Below are 21,481 nucleotides of genomic sequence, written 5' to 3'. Positions count from 1 at the left end.
TAAGTCCCACCCCTCTACCTCAGGATGTTTCTGGATTGGCTGGAACTTAAGCAATAATTGACATCTTTAAGGATAAATAATAAGGCTGTGAGTCTAAACAACACGTATGCTGGCTCATGTAGCTACACATTACATAAACTATACTATACATGAACTTAACACTTCATTTTAACTGTAAATAGTATGAATTGTATTTTAACACATTTTACAACAGTTGTATTGTACTTTAACCATATTTTTATGTATTTTAAACATTTAAACACATAATGAACTCTGTCGTCTTCTCCTATCTTGCTTCTTTTTAACAATCTATTTATATCCTGCCATCAGAATGAATGAATGAATTTAGCAAGGGCTACATATAATTACTAAACCTTTTTTTTTATCTTCTTTCAGTCCAACTGATTGTCATTTTATAAAAAATATTCATCGTGTTTTATGAATGCGTATGTTTCTGTAATGTCATACCTACTGGAGGGGTCGTAGATATCAATAAAATTAATTGTCTTTGTCATTATTAGCAATAAACAATGCAAAATCAATAAAATACGGTTTTTCTTCCTGACAGCTGCGTCCTCCTCACTTTTAAAATGGCTTAAACATTCTTTAGGGATGAAGATCAGTTTAAAGATGTCACGAAGAAAAAGCTGTTCAAGTGAAACAATTGTAATTTATCAACAAGGCTGAAAGTTGTGCTTGAGGTGTCAGTAGGTGGAAATGTCCAGAAAATTAAGATCCATTCTGTGAGTATTTCATGAAATTAATCCTAATCAGTGCGGCTACATGGGTTATATTTCTGCACTGAAGTGAGATGAAATGGTTAATAGAGGAGTGTTCATGATCTCTCTGTGTTTGTGCTCCTCCTCTCTCCATCATTCTCTCTCTCTCTCTCTCTCTCTCTCTCTGTGTGAGTTCAGGAAAATGGCTGAGGCCAGTATTTCAGTAGCTCAGGACCAGTTCAGGTCAGTGTCTGGATCTCATGAAGGATTTGGTAACTATCTCCTGTGGTCACAGTTTCTGTAAGGTGTGTATTAATGGCTGCTGGGATCAGGAGGATCAGAAGGGCGTCTACAGCTGTCCTCAGTACAGAGACACTTTCACGACAAGGCCTGTTCTACGCAGAAACAACATGCTGGATGAAGTGGTGGAGAAACTGAAGAAGACTGAAGTCCAAGCTGCTTCTCCTGCTCACTGTTACGCTGGACCTGGAGATGTGGAGTGTGATTTCTGCACCGGGAGAAAACACAAAGCCGTCAAGTCCTGTCTGATGTGTTTGGCTTCTTATTGTGAAACTCATCTGAAACCTCATCTTGAAGTTCCTGCTTTGAAAAAACACACATTAATTGAAGCCTCAGCAAAACTCCAAGAGAAGATCTGCTCTGAACATGGTGAAGTGCTGAAGATCTACTGTCATACTGATCAAATATATCTTTGCTCTTTGTGTATGTTGGAGAAACATAAAGACCATGACAACATGCAACAGAAAGAGCTGAGAAACAGGTGAGAACTAGAAATCTTTCCAGAATTAAATCATCTTAATTATAGTTTCCCATCTAGAAACAGGTGCTTTAGTCAGTGATATGATTTGAACTTTAATTTCAATGTGTGTCTCAATCAGAAGGATTCTGTAAAAGCTGATTAAAATTGTCTATTGTTCTGGTGAACAGAGTGTTAAATTGATCTTCAGTGATGGTCGTAATCTGGTCAGACCAGTTAGTGAACATTACACACACACACACAAAGTACATAACATTCACAGCTCTAAGAAACATGAATGTACTTTGAACTGACATTAATATGGAACCAGTTCGCTCGTACTGTATAAAAAGCTGAATGTATTTTATTTGTCCTCAGAGTGAGTTAAAGGAGGAGCAGATGAAATCCCAGCAGAGAATCCAGGAGAAGCAGAAGAAGGTGCAGGAGCTGAAACAGGCTGTGAACACTATAAAGGTGAGCAGTGAGCAGAGACAGAGCTGCTCCTAGAAACACACACAACATGGACAACGAGTCATTTACAGTCCCAGTAAGAGAGGGAATGATAGATGAGCTTTAAATCTTGTGTGTGTGTGTGTCCGAACAGTTCAGTGCACAGACAGCAGTGGAGGACAGTGAGAGGATCTTTACTGAGCTGATCAGCTCCATGGAGAAAAAGTGCTCAAAGGTGGCGGAGCTGATCAGAGATCAGGAGAAGGCTGAACTGAGTCGAGCTGAACGACTCCTGGAGCAACTGGAGCAGGAGATTGCTGATCTTCAGAGGAGAGTCACTGAGCTGGAGCAGCTTTCACACACACGATCACATCCATTTCCTCCAGGTAACACTCACTGTCTGATCTACAGAGCCAGCTGTTCCTCACACACTCTCTAAAACACCTCTCATTAAGGGAACAATAAATGTCCCTGTCTGACATCACAAGTGGGTTTTACATTTCATTTGCTTTCTGGAGGCTTTATTTTCTGAACATCGGTCTCCTCAATTTCAGAGGCCAGATTTTCGCACATCCAGCGTCACTGTCCATCAACATCTCTCATTTGATGGAGTGAGGAATTCTCTCTCAGATCTGAAAAAGAGACTCGAGGAATTCTGTGAGGAGGAATTCAACAAAATCCCTCCACATGGTAAGAGGAGCTGTTCCTGCTGGAGAAACACAGTGATGTGTTATTTCTTAGCGATGCTCCTGCTTTCTTTTCTGCAGGCACTTTATTCACCCGACACTTTGAACTAAAACACTGATTTAAAATGAATAAACTGACTGGATCACTTTAAACTCTTTCCATCTTTTACACAAACTCATGTTTCCATTTTTCTCTCCACAGCTGCAGCAGTTCAGATCATTTCAGAACCAGAACCACAGAGCAGAGAAGAGTTTCTGAAATGTACATCTAACACACACACACAGTTCACATAAATATATTGTGTGAATTAAACCCAACATGTTCACATTGGGGCGGCACGGTGGTGTAGTGGTTAGCGCTGTCGCCTCACAGCAAGAAGGTCCGGGTTTGAGCCTCGTGGCCAACGAGGGCCTTTCTGTGTGGAGTTTGCATGTTCTCCCTGTGTCCGCGTGGGTTTCCTCTGGGTGCTCCGGTTTCCCCCACAGTCCAAAGACATGCAGTTTAGGTTAACTGGTGACTCCAAATTGACCGTAGGTGTGAATGTGAGTGTGAATGGTTGTCTATGTGTCAGCCCTGTGATGACCTGGCGACTTGTCCAGGGTGTACCCCGCCTTTCGCCCGTAGTCAGCTGGGATAGGCTCCAGCTTGCCTGCAACCCTGTAGAACAGGATAAAGCGGCTAGAGATAATGAGATGAGATGTTCACATTGTTCAGTTTGTTTTTCTCTTTTATTTTAGATTTCTGTTATCTGACTCTGGATCCCAACACGATACATCGTCTCCTCATTCTGTCTGAGAAGAACAGAGTGGTGAGATGGAGTGAGAGAGAGCAGCGTTACTCTGATCATCCAGAGAGATTTGATTCCTGGTGGCAGGTGTTGTGTAAGGAGAGTGTGTGTGGACGCTGTTACTGGGAGGTGGAGTGGAGCCCTGCTGGTGTGTCAATATCAGTCTCATATAAAGACATCAGCAGTAAAGGACTGGGTAATGAGTGTGGGTTTGGATTCAACAATCAGTCCTGGAGACTGTGGTGTAAAATAGTACACGGGTTCCCAAACTTTTCCATGCCAAGGCCCCCCAAACAGCATTAGCTTCTGGCCGGGGACCCCCTTTGCAAACCCACAGACAATGCTACAAAATATGTAAAGAAACATCAACTTTTAGAATGTTTTCTCTTACTTTTATTCAATATTCAATAATTGTTACATTTGTTTAGCATAAGAATATTACATGTTTTCAACACAAATATTTTCGCACTGAACAATAAACTTTTCAACAAACTGTTGATAAGAACAGCACAAAAGAAATCAAACCACTCTCAATTGTGTGTGTGTGTGTGTGTGTGTGTGTGTGTGTGGGAGTGACAGACGGTTTACACTAGTGGGAACGATGGGCTTGGTGGCTCCTACATAGTTTTTCAACCCTAGGCTTAATCTCCGTCAGTGCCATACACATCATTGTCCACATGTAGACGTGCTCTATGTTTGGTTTTGAGTACCTTTAAAGTTGAAAAGCCAGACTCACACAAGTAGGTTGCTGCAAAAGGGAGAAGGCCCTGTCAGCCAAGCTGGGATAGTCCTTTCTTACATGTAGCCAGTAGTTAGACAGGGGAAGAGCCTCAAAGTCCATTTTTAAATCCCCTGAGTTTGTCATCTCAATCAGCTCCTCCTGTGACTTTAAGTCCAGACTAGAACCGACACCGGGGTCAAAGGGGTTCCTAACCCAGTTTAAATGTGTGTTTTCGAGGTCAGGGAAATAGTCTTTGAAATATCCTTGGAGGTGCTCCAGGTGGGACTGGATCAATGGAGAGACGGCGCCCAAATCATCACATGACAGCAGCTCCTGGTGAAGTAGTGGGAACATTTCTGTAACTCCCTCCTGGAGCTTGTTTGACCACAGCATGATCTTTTTGGAAAAAGCACGCACTTTGTCTTGCACCTGGAGTATGTACGTGTCACGTCCTTGCATGCTTTGATTCAGTACATTTAGATGCTGGAAAATGTCTGACATGTATGCAAGTTTGCGGATCCAGGTTGCATCGGTGAACCGATCTGCCAGCTGATGCGTTTCAGATGAGAGGAACTCTGCAACCTTCCTCCGCAGCTCATAGACACGGTTCAAAACTGCGCCCTGTGACAGCCAGCGCACGTTCAAGTGAAGCAGCAGCCCCTCAAAACGAGCGCCCATCTCATTACAAAGCAGAGTAAACAGTCTGTGGTTCATGGGACGGGCTTTAATCAAATTCACTACTTGTATAACCTCCTGTAGTACCTGATTCAACTCGTTATCCATCCTTTTTGCGACCAGTGCCTCACGATGGAGCATGCAGTGTGTGGCCACTACATGCGGGGCCTTCTGCTTAATGAGCGCGGTCACTCCACTGATCTTCCCGGTCATTGCCGTGGCTCCGTCCGAACACACCCCCACACAACAGGTCCAGTCCAATCCATTAGACTCGATGTAATCGTCCAAAACTTGAAAAATGTCTTTCCCAGTAGTTCTTCTTTCAAGTGCTTTACAAAATAGTATTTCCTCCACAATACGCTAGCTTGAGGAGCAAAGCAGCTTGATAAATGGCGCAAACTGCAACGTCACAGGCAATCGGAGAGATGAGCATGGCAAACAACGTTTCGATATGATGTATTATTATTAATAATTATATTTTATAATAATGATTAAAAAAACCGAATTACAATATATTTAATAATTATTATTTTAAAAATTTTTTTTTTTTGCAATTTTTTTGTTATCGTCCCTCCAACTTTCTGAGGCCCCCCAGCGCCCCCTGGCGGCCCCCGGCCCCCACTTTGAAAACCACTGAAATAGTACAAAGACAACATATCAAATGTTGAAACTGAGACACTATTGTTTTTTGAAAAATCTATGATGATTTTGACTTTGATGTCAGCAACACATTTCAGAAAAGTTGGGATGGGGCAACAAAAGACTGAAAATATTGTGTAATGCTAAAAAAACTAATTTGGTTAATTGGCAACAGGTCAGTAAGGTGATTGGGTATAAAAAGAGCATCCCAGAGAGGCAGAGTTTCTCAGAAGTAAAGATGGGGCGGGGTTCACCGCTCTCTGAAAGACTGTGTGGGCAAACAGTGCAACAATTTAAGAATCACGCAACATTCTCAGTGTAAAACTGCAAAGAATTTGTGCATCACATCATCAGGCCCTCAGGATACACTGCATCAAAAGCAGACACGAGTCTTTATCACTGTATGGGTTCAGGGACACCTCAGAAAACCATTGTCTGTGACAACACTTCATTACTGCATCCACAAATGCAAGTTAAAAGCAGATATAAACAATATCCAGAAACCACACCCCCTTCTCTGGGCCCAAGCTCTTTTACAATGGACTGAGGCGAAGTGGAAAACTGTCCCGAGGTCTGATGAATCAAAAGGAGAAATTCTTTTTAGAAATCATGGACACCACGTCCTCAAGGCTAAAGAGGAGAGGGACCATCTGGCTTGTTATCAGTGCACAGTTCAAAAGAAGCATTCAGCGTCTGTGATGGTATGAGGAGGCATTAGTGCACATGACATGGGGAGCTTGTACATCTGGGACGGCATCATTAATGCTGAATGAAACACGTTTCAGAGCAATATTCTGCCATCCAGACAAAATCTTTTTCAGGGAAGGCCTTCTTTCTTTCAGCAAAACAACGCCAAACCGCTTTCTGTGCATATTAAAACTGCATGGCTCTGTAGTAAAAGAGTCTGGGTGCTAAACCGGCCTGTCCAGATCTGTCTCCCATTGAAAACATTTGGTGCATTATGAAGCACAAAATATGACAAAGGAGACCCCGAACTGTTGAGCAGCTGAAATTGTATATCAGGCAAGAATGGAACAACATTTCACTTTCAAAACTACAGCAATTGGTCTCCTCAGTTCCCAAACGTTTACAGAGTGTTGTTAAAAGAAGAGGTGATGCAACACAGTGGTAAACACGCCCCTGTCCTTTCTTGAAATATGTTGCTGACATCAAATTCAAAATGAGCATTTATTTTTAAAAAAATAAAATTTCTCAGTTTCAGCATTGGGCGGCACGGTGGTGTAGTGGTTAGCGCTGTCGCCTCACAGCAAGAAGGTCCGGGTTCAAGCCCCATGGCCGGCGAGGGCCTTCCTGTGCAGAGTTTGCATGTTCTCCCCGTGTCCGCGTGGGTTTCCTCCGGGTGCTCCAGTTTCCCCCACAGTCCAAAGACATGCAGGTTAGGTTAATTGGTGACTCTAAATTGACCGTAGGTGTGAATGTGAGTGTGAATGGTTGTCTGTGTCTATGTGTCAGCCCTGTGATGACCTGGCAACTTGTCCAGGGTGTACCCCACCTTTCGCCCGTAGTCAGCTGGGATAGGCTCCAGCTTGCCTGCGACCCTGTAGAACAGGATAAAGCGGCTAGAGATAATGAGATGAGATGAGTTTCAGCATTCAATCTGATGTCTTTGTCCTGTTTTCAATGAAATATTGGGTTTCCATGATTTGCAAATTATCACATTCTGTTTTTATTTTCAGTTTACACAGCGTCCCAAATTTTTTGGAATTGGTGTTGTATTTGTCAGTGTACAAAATGATATCATACTTTTTATCCATTTATATCTACATTTAATGCTGTGGAACATCCATGAAATGAGTTAGATCCTGTTGCCACTTACGTTATGGCAGCTATAAGTGAGTCGTTCCCTCACCAGCCTCCTTTTTTCTCTCTCTCGAAGTTAACAAGACAAAAAACAGATCTTGTTGTGTATCGTGAAGACGTCACACTGCATGAATAAGCAGTGAATTTAACAATGATTCCAAAATGTTGCACATAATGTGGACTGAACAGCTATTTACAGTCAGAGTCGACTTGTTCAGCTCCCAAATGACTCGTCGGTGTTTGTTTGGTTTTTGCTCCTCTTTTGCCGAATTACATACAGCTGAAATTGTTTCATTCAGTGATTCAGAAAATATACAATCAAGCTTCAGTTATCAAGGTGGTGCAAACATGAGGGAAGTCCAGCTAACATCAGTGCACTAATGTTCTGGTGCTGATCCATTATGAAGACTTGGAGAGAAAAGAGAGAGAGAGAGAGAGAGAGAGAGAGAGAGAGAGAGAGAGGTTGTATTGAATTGTATTAAATGCATGTTGTGTTTCATTGAATAAAATTTACTTTTTTAATAGAACCTTATAAATCCAGGTTTATCTGTGAGTTTGGGATTTTTATCCAAATATTACAATCAAAGCTTTGCAGAATAAAAGATAAGAGCACAGGAGAATAAAGTTTCCCCCAGTGATGAAGTTTCTGTGCTGAACTCATTTTCAGACAGAAGCTTTTAATACTGAGGTCAGGATGTCAGCAAGCTGCTGTACAGTACCTTGCAAAAGTATTCATCCCCCCCTGGTGTTTGTCCTGTTTTGTCGCATTACAAGCTGGAATTAAAATGGATTTTTGGAGGGTTAGCACCATTTGATTTACACAATATTTGCTGACTACTTTAAAGGTGAAAATTGTTGTTTTATTGTGACACAAACAATAATTAAGATAAAAAAAACAGAAATCTGGAGTGTGCATAGGTATTCACCCCCTTTCATGTGAAACCCCTAAATAAGAGCTGCTCCAACCAATTCACTTCATAAGTCACATAATTAGTTGATTAAGATCCACTTGTGTACAATCAAAGTGTCACATGATCTGTCACATGACATCCGCATAAATCAACCTGTTCTGGAAGGATCCTGACTCTGTAACATGAAAACCAAGGAGCCTCCAAAGAGGTCAGAGACAAAGTTGTGGAGAAGTATAGATAAGGGTTGGGTTTTAAAAAATATCCCAAACTTTGAATATCCCACAGAGCACTATTAAATCCATTATAGCAAAATGGAAAGAATATGGCACCGCTACAAACCTGACAAGAGAAGGCCCTGCCCACCAAAACTCACAGACCAGGCAAGGAGGGCATTAATCAGAGATGCAACAAAGATACCAAAGATAACACTGAAGGAGCTGCAAAGATCCACAGCGGAGATGGGAGTGTCTGTCCATAGGACCACTTTAAGCTGTACACTCCACAGAATGGGACTTTATGGAAGAATGGCCAGAAAAAAGCCATTGCTTACAGAAAAAAAATAATAATAAGAAAACATGTTTGCAGTTTGCCTAACAGCATGTGGCATACTCCTCAAACAAATGAAAGAAGATTCTCTGGTCAGATGAGACTAAAATTGGTCTTTATGGCCATCATGGGAAATGCCAAGTGTGGTGCAAACCCAACATCCTGAGAACACCATTCCTACAGTGAAGCATGGTGGTGGCAGGATCATGCTGTGGGGATATTTTTCATCTGCAGGGACAGGAAATCTGGTCAGGACTGAAGGAAAGATGGATGGCACTAAATACAGGACAATTCTGGAGGAAAACCTGTTTGAGTTATCCAGAGGTTTGAGACTGAGATGAAGGTTCATGTTTCAGCAAGACAATGATCCTAAACATTCTGCAAAAGCTACACTGGAGTGGTTTAAAGGGAAACATTTAAATGTCTTGGAATGTCTTGAACAAAGCCAAGATCTCAAACCAATTGAGAATCTGTGGCATAACTTGAAGATTGCTGTACACCAATGCAACCTATCTTACTTGGAGTTTGAGCAGTTTTGCCTTGATGAATGGGCAAAAATCCCAGTGGCTAGATGTGCTAAGCTAACAGGGACATACCCCAAGAGACTTGCAGCTGTAATTGCAGCAAAAGGTGGCTCTACAAAGTATTGACTTGGGGGGGGGGGGGGGGGGGGGAATACCTATTCACACTCCAGATTTGTTTTTTCACCTTAATTATTGTTTGTGGCACAATAAAACAACAATTTTCACCTTTAAAGTGGTTGGCATGTTGTGTAAATCAAATGGTTCTAACCCCCCCCCAAAAAAAAAAAAAAAAGAAAAAACCCATTTTAATTCCAGCTTGTAATGCAACAAAACAGATCAAACACCAAGAGGGATGAATACTTTTGCAAGACACTTTATAATGGTGCAAGGAATTGATCCAGAAGGTGGCAGCAATGCAATAATAAGGATGCTGACTGCCTTTCAGCACAAGAAAGAAGAAGAGAATTTCTGAGGAGACAAGGAAAAAAGGGAGAAGAAGAAGAAGAACCGGGTTGCTGATGGCGGTGAATTTAAATCTCTCTGCAATACACGGTAACGTTGATATCCTACCAGAACTGTACAGTGAATGTGAATGGTCATGGCGGAGAAGTCTGGCAGGCATTTGAGAAATAATAATCTGGGTGCCGATATGTTTTGGGATGAACTTAGTCGGGTGAGGAAGCTATCAGACAGGGATAGCAGTGGAGAATCAGTAGCCTCAGTGGTCAAAAGGTCAAGAGTGGTTAGAAGACGGTCTAATGAAGATAGAGAGACTACGACATGGAAAGTAATTGTTGCCTTCGAAGCAAAAGGTGGACCAGATTTACATCCCATTCACATCACTAATGCCATTCAGAAAGAAATAGGGAAGATTCATCATGCCACATTCCTGGGGAATGGTAGACTGCTAATCTATGCTAGCTCAGAAGAACAACGTAACAACATCCTATAGAAAAACACACTTAATAAGCTTAAGATATCCTCGCACATTCCAGGGACAGCGTCTAGAATAAGAGGGGTCATATCAGGAATTCCTACGACTGTCTCTATTGAAGAGATCAAAGAGAATCTGTCCCAGTATGCAATACATGATGCTAAATGACTGACTAAAGGCAAAGAGAAAACAGACAGCATGTCAATTTTGTTAAGTTTCACTAAAGACCTACCAGCTCGAGTTCAAATGGGTTATATGTCTTACACGGTTCGCGAATATATCCCTCCCCCTTTAAGGTGTTTTAATTGCCAAAGATTTGGACACGTTGCAAGCCAATGCAGAGGGAAATTAAGTTGCGCTAAATGTGGTGGAGACCATGAATATGATAAGTGTGAGACAGAAGTGTTAAAATGTTGCAACTGTGGAGGTCCACATAGTGCTGCGTATGGTGGCTGTGAAAAACAGAAAGAGGCAAAGGAGGTACAGAAATGCAGAGTCATGCATAAGACGTCTTATGCGAACGCCCTTAAGACGGTTCAGAATGACAAAAGAGTCTCTAGTGTTCCCACTACACTGCAACGACCTACATGGAGCCAATATGACAGAGTTACTAACCTGAATGAGCAGGTACAACTGGATGGAAGTCATTACATGACTAGGCCTGGTCCTAGGCCTATGCCAGCCCCAGAGAAGTGTGCATGCAACACTAACATTACAAAGGACACACTGTTAGTGAAGAAAAATGAATTTATTGCATTCCTGTGTACAGTAATGAATAAAACTCTGAAATATCCAGGGAAAAGTGACAGGATTAAGTCTATTGTAGAAATTGCCAATGATTTCTTGGGGTCTACTGCTAAAGTGGATGAGATACATAAAATGCTAACTCTCAAATATGGCCAGACTCAAGATAATTGAATGGACTATGGTGTTTTTCATTTTACAATGGAATGCACGAAGTTTAATAGCCGATGGTCAGGAACTTAAAAGATATATTCAAAAGTTAACAGATAAACCTGAGGTGATTTGTATCCAGGAGACCTGGTTGAAAGCACACTTACAATTTGTCATTAAGGGTTACAGTTAGACGTGACGGGGTAATGAGAGAGGTGGTGGATGTATAACATTCATTAAAGAAGGGATTCCCTATAAATGCATTAAAACAAGCAGTGAACATGAATGTATTGTTACAGAAATATTTAATGGGTCTAAGGAGACATATACTATCATTAACTATTATAACCCATGTAAAGCCTTAACAGGCGGCACGGTGGTGTAGTGGTTAGCGCTGTCGCCTCACAGCAAGAAGGTCCTGGGTTCGAGCCCCGGGGCCGGCGAGGGCCTTTCTGTGTGGAGTTTGCATGTTCTCCCCGTGTCCGCGTGGGTTTCCTCCGGGTGCTCCGGTTTCCCCCACAGTCCAAAGACATGCAGGTTAGGTTAACTGGTGACTCTAAATTGACCGTAGGTGTGAATGTGAGTGTGAATGGTTGTCTGTGTCTATGTGTCAGCCCTGTGATGACCTGGCGACTTGTCCAGGGTGTACCCCGCCTTTCGCCCGTAGTCAGCTGGGATAGGCTCCAGCTTGCCTGCGACCCTGTAGAAGGATAAAGCGGCTAGAGATAATGAGATGAGATGAGATGAGATGAGTAAAGCCTTAACAATTGATTTCTTAAATAGTGTTGCTAAGAGGAATCACACAGAGATCTGGTGTGGCGACTTTAATGCCCACAATAGTTTGTGGGGTAGCAAGCACACAGACCTAAATGGTATGGTGGTTGAAAAAGTCATCAATGACAGAATGCTAGTGTGCGTAAATGATGGCTCTGGCACTAGACTCAATATCCTTAAGAATGAGACTTCATGTATTGACCTAACCCTAGTTGACAGAAGATTAGCTTACAGATGTCAATGGAACACTGACCAAACAACTACTATTGGCAGTGATCATTTTCCTATCTGGTGTAAAGTGGATGTGGAAATCAGGACTGAACCTAATTATGTACATCATAAATGGCTTTTTAGGAAGGCTAACTGGGAGGAATTCCAGAACATGTCTGCAGATTTGGCTGAACGAATACCAGGACCTGAACAGAGTGTGAATGACATGAATGACAGTATAAGCTCCTTTATCTATTTTACAGCAAGGCAGTCTATACCAATGAGTGAGGGCAAAAATAACACGAGGAATGTCCCCTGGTGGGATGATAAATGTACCAAAGCGATTAAGGACCGAAATAAAGCTTTTAAGCTATTACGTAATACTTTAACCTATGATAACTTATTGGACTATCAAAACAAGAAAGCATTAGCTAGAAGAACTATCAAAGAGGCGAAAAGAGAATCCTGGAGAAACTTTTGCTCATCAATAGGCAGAGAAACCTCACTCAACCAAGTATGGCTGATGATTAAAAAGATGACTGGTAGATATGAACCTCCTCATATTCCTGTCTTAACTGACAGGGATAATCATTATATTACAGATGTCGATAAGGCTAATATATTAGCTAAAACTTTTGCAGATGTTCACAAAGGTCACCACCTGGAAGACTGCTTTAAGAAAAGAAAGGAGGAAATCCTGAGTATGAATGAGGACCTTCTTACAAAGAGGGAATCAAAAATGTCTAGTATAGAGCTTGATTTTAGCATGATAGAGTTAAAAATGGCTTTATATAATACGGCCTACTCTGCCCCTGGCAGTGATGGTCTCTGCTATGCCATGTTTAGACAACTCCCTGACGAAGCTTTAGAAATAATCCTTAAGCTGTTTAACAAAGTGTGGAAGGAGGGTACATTACCAATGGCATGGAAAAGATCAACAATCCCTCCGTTTCATAAACCTGGTAAAGATAAAAGTGATCCAGGTAATTATAGACCAATAGCCTCACCTCACACCTGGGCAAATTAATGGAGAAAATGGTTGTGACTAGACTAAACTACTATCTAGAATATAATAATTTACTCCATACCTATCAAACGGGATTTACAGTAGAAAATAAAGATCAACTACAGATGCACTGGTCAAACTCACAAATGAAATTGAGAAAACATTGACTATGAAAGAAGTGATGGTAGCAATTTTCCTGGATATTGAAAAAGCTTATGACACAATGTGGAGAGAAGGACTATTAATCAAACTAAAGAAAATGGGCATCGAAGGGAAGATGTACAACTATATTTTAAATTTCCTATCACAACGCACCTTGAGGGTTAGAGTTGGAGAAGCTGTTTCAAAGGAGTTCCCAGTGGAAGGTGGAATTCCGCAGGGTAGTGTGATTAGCCCAATTTTATTTAATATTATGATTAATGATATTTTTGAGAAATTGAACAGAATGAATGATGGTCTACTTTATGCTGATGATGCCGTCATTTGGAGAAGGGGGAATAATATCCCGCATATCACTAAAACAATACAGAAGGACTTGTATATCCTAGAACAATGGGGAGTGGAGTGGGGTTTTAAGTTTTCCGTGCAAAAATCACAAGTGTCATACTTCACAAGGAAGAAAGTCCCAGAAAACCATGAAGTCTTACTTTACAACCACCCGCTCAAAAGAGGAAAAGGTTTCAAGTATCTGGGTCTATGGTTAGACAACAAACTCACTTGGAAACAACATATTGAATATATAGAAACAAAGTGCAAAAAGGTTCTGAACTTGATGCGAATGGTTTCTGGTCTTTGTTGGGGAGCAGATAGACAATTTTTACTTAATATTTATAAAGCGTTGATAAGGTCAAATATTGATTATGGTTGTATAGTGTATGGCTCTGCTTGTAAAACATCCCTCTTGAAACTCGAAAGAGTACACTCAAGGGCCCTGAGAATAGCCCTGGGTGCTATTAAGACAACTCCCATTAGTGCCTTACAAGTGGAGTCAGAGGAAACTCCACTTCAGTTGCGTTTTGCAAAACTGTTATTGACCTACTGGGTCAGACTACAGTGCAGCATTGACAGTCCAGTCATATCAGTGCTCAAAGATTGTTGGGAATATTCCAAAGAAGCTAAGGGATTTGGATGGAATATTGATGAGTCTGCAAGAGTGTTTGGTTTAAAAAATCTTAAGTTCAGCTCTGCATTGGCTATGAGTAGTGTCCCCACATGGATCCTCCCTGCTCCAGATGTTAACACAGAATTGCTTACAGCGAAGAAAGATCACTCTAACGAACATAGCTTTGCAATACATTGTAAAACCTATTTGACTTCTACATTCTATGGTTACCTACAGATATTTACAGATGGTTTGAAAGACCCTCAAAATGGTCAGTGTAGTATAGGAATCTATATACCAGAATTCAAGAGGACCTATGGATATCAATTGAATAACTTTTTTGTCCATATACTCAGTAGAACTAACTGCTATAATTACTGCTTTGAAATGGATTGAAGAAGTCAAACCTTTAAAATCAGTCATATGCACAGACTCACTCTCCGTTTTGCAAAGCTTTATCTCTGGAAAAGCAGTAAGAGATGATCTAGTTATTGAAATGAAACAGCTATTGGCTCAACTCAGAAATCTTGGACTCACCGTCCAATTTTGCTGGGTACCAGCTCATACGGGCCTCAAGGGTAACGAAACTGCAGATAAAACTGCCAAGGAAGCTTTAGGTCACCACTGTATCACAATTCATGTACCATTAGGAAAAAGGGAAGCTAAATCTTTTATTAAAGCAGAAATCATGAGTAGATGGCAGGACGAATGGGAGACAGACTCAAAGGGTAGGCAGTACTTTAATGTGCAACATCAGCTTGGTGGGAGAAGAATCACTTCAGTGGGGCTTGGAAGAAGGGAGGAAGTTACACACACACGGTTGGGATTAGGGCACACTGGTCTCAACGCTACACTACATGTCTTGGGGAAAACTGATGGGCTTTGTGCTGAGTGTCAGGTTAAGGAAGATGTAGAACACATTCTTTTCTACTGCAGGAAATACAATGATCATAGGACAAAAGGGATAGAACAAGAAGGAGATGGAGATATCCATAAAATTTTGAAGGAAGAGGGAATGCAGGGAAATAGGATTAAAGCCCTTATGAGGTATCTAACAGATTCAGAATTAATGGGAAGAATTTAGTTTATTTTTCTACCTTTTTTTTTTGCCATGCCAAGACTTGACCTGACCATCTCACACACTCCTATACAGTAGGTGGCGATATACAATCATATATTGTGAACTGCTAATAGTCAAAAGAAGAAGAAGGTGTTTCCCAGTGTGTTGACTTTGGTTAGTAGCTCATTAACATTATCTTCCGCATCTGAAATCCGTTGCTCAGCATGTGCAATGCGCCCCGTGCATTCCTGCAATTGCTTTTTCACATCGGTAATTGTTAGCTGCACAACATCGATTTTCTTGTATGGTAAAGACCACTTTTCAATGAAATTATGGCTTTCATAATATCTTCGTTAGTTTTCTCGCCGGGATTAGCTGTTTCCCCCGGCGTCGTCTTCCTCAATGTCCTCCTCCACGAGTGACAAGGCATCATTCATTTCTTCTCCCTCAGAATGTACAAGAAGACATGTCTTCTTGTTGTTGTTTTTGTTTGTCCTTTTTGTTGGCCTTTGCTGGCATTTTTACGTCCAAGTATTGTGTATTTGTGTTGCTTAAGTTTAAATCAAGTTCTGGTTAGTTTTGTAGGATTTATTACAAGCTAGCAGCAGAGCTCAAAAAGTCGTGACTACTAGCACGTCGCCATAACCGGAAGTCTTTTGGGTGTCTTTTAGTGAAGATCGAAGAAAATAAGAAGGTGATGATATCGGGGACCCATCCAGTATAATAGTAATGAATCAAAAACAAAACCATGATTTGGTAAGAATACAACTTTTACTATATTTCTATTCAATTTATTCATTATTTGAAACAATCAGTCACACAAACAAAAACACTGATTGGATCGTTTCCCGGTCCGTGCTTGTTTTATTCAGTCATGGACCAAGTGTCCAGCGCTAAAATCATTCACTGCTAACCTGTAATGTTTGAGCAGGAAGGATCTTGAAGGTACTGATGTGTCACAGTCTTTGCAAACCGGTTGCTCAAACTCACCTTCCTGTCCATGACATGAATCCCAGTTATCGAATGATTATTGAATGATTTAATATTTATTTATGAATATCATTTGTTTGTGTGAATGGTGCTTGTAACAGTGCGGCAGCCCGTTACTCTGGTTCACCACTTATTTTTGCACCACACTACCACTAACAATCACCACACGGACACGGTTTTAAACACAACCTGTTTATTTTTATTTTTTTATTTTTTGCCCCGTGAACCGTTATCATTCTTCTGGAAATCGCGGAAAGACAGCATCTGCAACACACAGACACAAACGAACTTTTATCAATAAACTGCCTGAGTGTTTCACATTGTTAACAGAAGGCAAAGGACTATGGACATGTTTGGACATTTGTGTCAGAAAACAGAATCCAGGGACACATGTCTGCCCGGGGGCATTTTGAGTTATTGACAGATTCAGAAAGTACAGTTTCTAAGCTTTCCAATGATGCCTTCCATGTGGAGATCTGACAATATTTGAAGAATGTGTGACCTTTTGAAAGTGTATACCTCTTAAAACAGAAAAGGGAGAAAATCGCCCCCAAAGTTTTCCATCTCAGCTACTCTGGGTGTAGGGCGGGCACATAATGGTGCTCATCTGCATGACATTAAGGAAAGCCCTACCCCCTATGAGCTAGCACGATGCTACTTTCATGTAAACAAAGATCACCACGTCAATTTTCCTTCCATGCAAAGTATGCCCAAAACAATTATGAAATGCAAAAATAAGTCCTAAAATATACTTTAACGTTTTGTGGTTGAAAAATTACTCACACCGTAAGAAAGATAGATAGCACAATGATGACACAACTAACACAACGCTAGTTTCATGTAAAGCCTCGGTCACAACCGCCCGTACAGTACGTGCTCCTACGGCCAGTCTACATGCAAAAAACGCAAGAAACGCACGAGAGCGCGCGTGTGATTTGCTGATTTTCGAGCCGCAGACCGGCCGCAGAGGTTCTTTGTCATGTCAAACAAACTCTACGGGCGCTTACGTTTTTTTCAGGTTGCAAGACAAACTTACGGCCAACTCGCATCTTTCTCCGTGAACAAAAGAAAAACGCAGCGATTTGGGAAACGCCAAAAATCGCACGGCCAAAAAATCGTACGTCCGGTTGTGACCTAGGCTTAACCAAACCACAACACTCTCCGTTACATGCAAAAATAACCACACAGCCTTAGATTAATAAACATACCCCATCAGAAAGAGAAACGGCGCCTTGCACACACCAATGCCTCCGATGGAATGTAATCCTAGAACTGTCCGTGTATCATCCGATCATTCAAGTATTCCATTCAATCTGGAAAACGAGGTTGGGTTTTTTTGCTAGAAATGTTTATCTCCGATGTAAATACCGTGCGTCTGTTTGCTTCGTGGTGTTTCAGCTCCTCTGCGCTCTGTTTAACTTGCTCATTCCATAGTGAAATCACACGCCTCTATGCAGGTTAAGTAGCCACGAGCTCAGCCCGCATCATACACCTGATTCGCGAAAAAAAAAAAAACCAAAAGACTTAAATCATCATGTGAATGGCCCATATGGTAATTTACCCACATCCACCAGCAGGCTACAGTCCTGACAAAAACGAGACATTTTGCAACAAAAAATGTATGCTTTTCCAACAAAACAATCTATTATCTGAAATACTGATTGCATTCTTCAAGATCTCAACTTGCACATGATGGAAAAAAACAAAAATCACAAATTTTGAAAAAAAAATGCTTCTTTTGCGATTATCTCGGATTCGTTTCGGCCGACATGTGTCCCTGGATTCGGTGAGGGGTCACATTTTAACATTTGGGTAAAGTAGTTAATCGAATGAGATGGCAAGAACATGAAGTTTACTTACCTTGCAGTGGCATGTTGACTTCCTGGTGGCGAAAGACCTGACGGCAGCTCCCGAGGGACAATTGTAGCAGGGGGGCGCTGTCGTCACAGATGGGAATGTTTCACTGGTGTATGGGGAAAGGGGTGTTTGCGTGTTTATGTGTTTTATAGCGTGTGTGAAGGTTGTGGTGTTTATATTTTGTAATCGGAATATTTGTAATATTTATAGATAGTATTGAGATATATTTTTTACTGATTTTAAGCTTGTAAGACTTGATTGATTTTTGCTTCTGTTTTGGTTTAAGCCATGGGCTAGAAAACCCTTGGGAAACCCAGTGGCAGATCAGTCTTGGTTGAGGTGAGCTAGAGAGAACACCCAACTGTTACCATAGAATTTGAGCACTAGTTACTTTGTAATTGATTTATTTTGTTCTTAGTTTGGTAGTTTATTTTTGATTGTTTTGATTTGGAGTTGTTTTTTTCTTTGTTTTTTTTTCCTCTGGACTGCTTGCTGTTGGGAAAGAAAATAAACTTCCTCTCGACTTCATCAGCTCCGCTGTCCTGCCTTTTAAGCCGCAAGGTCTATCTTTACTACAGTGCTCTAAAATATTGCTGCCACAAGGAACTTCCCATCTTTTACAATTATCAACAAAATGCAACATTTAATTAAAATCTATCAAATACAACATTTCAAACAAGTCTTATGCAAGTATTGGGGATACAAATTCTTGTCTCACTTTTACTTCAGAAATGTTAAACACTGTAATTGAGGCCCAGATAAATCAAATATCTAGCTTGTGTAATTGAAGTGTTTTTACCTTGACATTTGTCTTCATCCATGTTGCTAACTGAAAAGAAATCTGCTTTCTGGAACAGGCCCCTGGTTTTCACTTGTTCTCTTTGGCTGCATACAAACAGAAACCAGCACATGAATCAGATTTGCATATCTGTTTTAAACCAGTGTGTTCACCATCAACAACATGTTAACATCTCAGAACCAGCTTTAATTAACATCTGTTAAAAGGCATTAAGAAAGTTTAAATTCAGGTTCCAACAGTTAAAGAATTGCTCAGAGCCACTCAAATCATTTTTCCAAAAGATGCAGAAAACAATGGAGTGCTTTGACCAATTTTTCAATGACCATGAAAGACAATGACAAAGAGAAGAATTACAAATGTCAGAAAATGTGCTTTTAAACAATAATGGCTCAAACTCTGTACTGTTCATGTCCACATCGCAACTTCCAAACATCATATACCCAGTTACCCTGGCCATGCCAATAATTTGTTCTTCAGGAACTGGACCTTCTTTGAGGGCTTCACTGGATCAAACTCCATTAGGAGCTCTTGAATAACTTCAAATGCATACTTAAGTCCATCTGAATGTACCAGGTTTAAAGCATAGAGAAGTCCGAGCATCAGAGCACAAGCATTGGCAACAATTCTCAAGTTCTGAAGCACTGCAACGTCTTAAACACCAAAGAGATTTGTTCCTTCTTGCTTGATCACATAAATTCCAAGGATGGTTTTACCCATGGATCTCTGAGTTTCAATGCTGTTGACATCTTAAAAAGAGAAATTGAGACAGCATGAAATGATTTTAATTGAACAAACACTGTACCAGTTTTGTCTGTGTGATCTACTCAAGTCTGTCCATCCATCCATCCATCCATCCATTATCCGTAACCACTTATCCTGTGCAGGGTCACAGGCAAGCTGGAGCCTATCCCAGCTGACTATGGGTGAGCGGCAGGGTACACCCTGGACAAGTCACCAGATCATTGCAGGGCTGACACACAGAGACAAACAACCATTCACACTCACACCTAGGGTCAATTTAGAGCAACCAATTAGCCTAACCTGCATGTCTTTGGACTGTGGGGGAAACCAGAGCACTCGGAGAAAACCCATGCAGACACAGGGAGAACAAGCAAACTCCACACAGAAAGGCTCCCATCAGCCACTGGGCTTGAACCCAGCACCTTCTTGCTGTGAGGCGACAGTGCTAACCACTACACCACCATGCCACCCAATCTACTCAAGTGTGATTTTTAAAAGCATTCCAAGTCTTAAATCTGCAGGGGCAAACTGAACATGTGCATGAATAATGGTGGCTTCTGCCATAATGACTATGGTCTAACCTGGATTGTTTGAGCAAGTATTGTGGAAGTATGAGAAGAAGGCTTTATTTGTCACATGCACACTCAAGCACAGTGAAATTCTTCCTCTGCGTTTAACCCGTCTGAAGCAGTGTACACGTGTACACACACAAGTGAGCAATGAGCACACACACTCAGAGCAGTGGGCAGCCATGCTACAGTGCCCGGGGAGCAGTTTGGGGTTAGGTGCCTCACTCAAGGGCACTTCAGCCCAAGGCTGCCTCATGTTAACCTAACCACATGTCTTTGAACTGTGGGGGAAACTGGGCCACCTGGAGGGGACCGACACAGACACGGGGAGAACATGCAAACTCCACACAGAAAGGCCCACACAGAAAGCTGGGCTCAAACCCAGAACTCTCCTGCTGTGAGGTGACAGTGCTAACCACTACACCACTGTGCTGCCCATGTATGCATGTATGTATGCATGCATGCATGTATCTCAAAAGTAGCCAAAACACATACTTACACAAAAGATGTTGCCTTAAACAATTTTATTGGACAGAAACAATGCAACTGAGAGTGATTTCCCCCCAAAACACTGCAGTCTGAACTCTTGCTAACAGTTATTAAGCTGGGTCCCTTTTTGGGAGACCCACCCTGCGACCACCTCAGGAATGCCAAAAACCAAAATGGTGGCTCCTATTAAAATCATTGTTAAAGGACTTTGTTTGAAACACCAACTCCTGATTGGCCAAAACATTTCCCGCTATTTTTCAAAAGAAAACAGACATACTAGCATTTACCATATGGGATTTTCAGGTTTTTACTATTTAATGATGAGTCTGTGTTTGTCACTGTAGTGAATCCCTGATGTGGGTGGAGTACAGAAGCATGGCAGGTGGGAACTGAAGTTCTTGCACACTTATTTATATATCTTTTCAGCTTCACTTCACTCACTCACACATGCATTCTGGTCAGGAGTCAGCTCTTCTCTGCTTTCCCTCTCTTTTTATGCTCCATCCCTGCAACAAACACACACACATTAATTGACACCAGGTGTAATGACTTAGCCATGTACCTTCCTTGACCCTGCCCTCCATTACTGCTGCTTGGCCACGCCCCTGTTGCTACATACCCCCACTGCCCAACTCAGGCCGAGGAGTCATCCGGCTTGAAGCAGACTCCCCCCCCCGACAGGACAGGAAGTCCGCCACCACCATCTGTGCCCCCGGCCTGTGGACCACCGTGAACTTAAACGGCTGGAGGGCAAGATACCAATGGGTGATCTGCACATTGGCATCCTTCATGTGGTGGAGCCACTGGAGGGGGGCATGG

The 21,481-nt window shown here is 41.6% G+C and overlaps 1 protein-coding gene and 1 long non-coding RNA gene across 2 annotated transcripts in view; both read left to right on the top strand.

Annotated features, from left to right (window-relative positions):
- The window catches only part of LOC132880045 (tripartite motif-containing protein 16-like), a 542,736-nt gene that overhangs the window by 122,003 nt on the left and 399,252 nt on the right, over positions 1 to 21,481 (top strand). The window lies entirely within an intron of this gene.
- Positions 2,465 to 3,557, top strand: LOC132880733 (uncharacterized). The gene is made up of 3 exons (XR_009653967.1): positions 2,465 to 2,616; positions 2,815 to 2,874; positions 3,351 to 3,557. It is a non-coding gene; the product is annotated as an uncharacterized LOC132880733 (long non-coding RNA).

This window comes from Neoarius graeffei, chromosome 2, assembly GCF_027579695.1.
Source record: "Neoarius graeffei isolate fNeoGra1 chromosome 2, fNeoGra1.pri, whole genome shotgun sequence".
NCBI classification, from domain to species: domain Eukaryota; kingdom Metazoa; phylum Chordata; class Actinopteri; order Siluriformes; family Ariidae; genus Neoarius; species Neoarius graeffei.
Note: the sequence above shows the minus strand (reverse complement) of the source record. Positions and strands in the feature narration are given on the sequence as shown.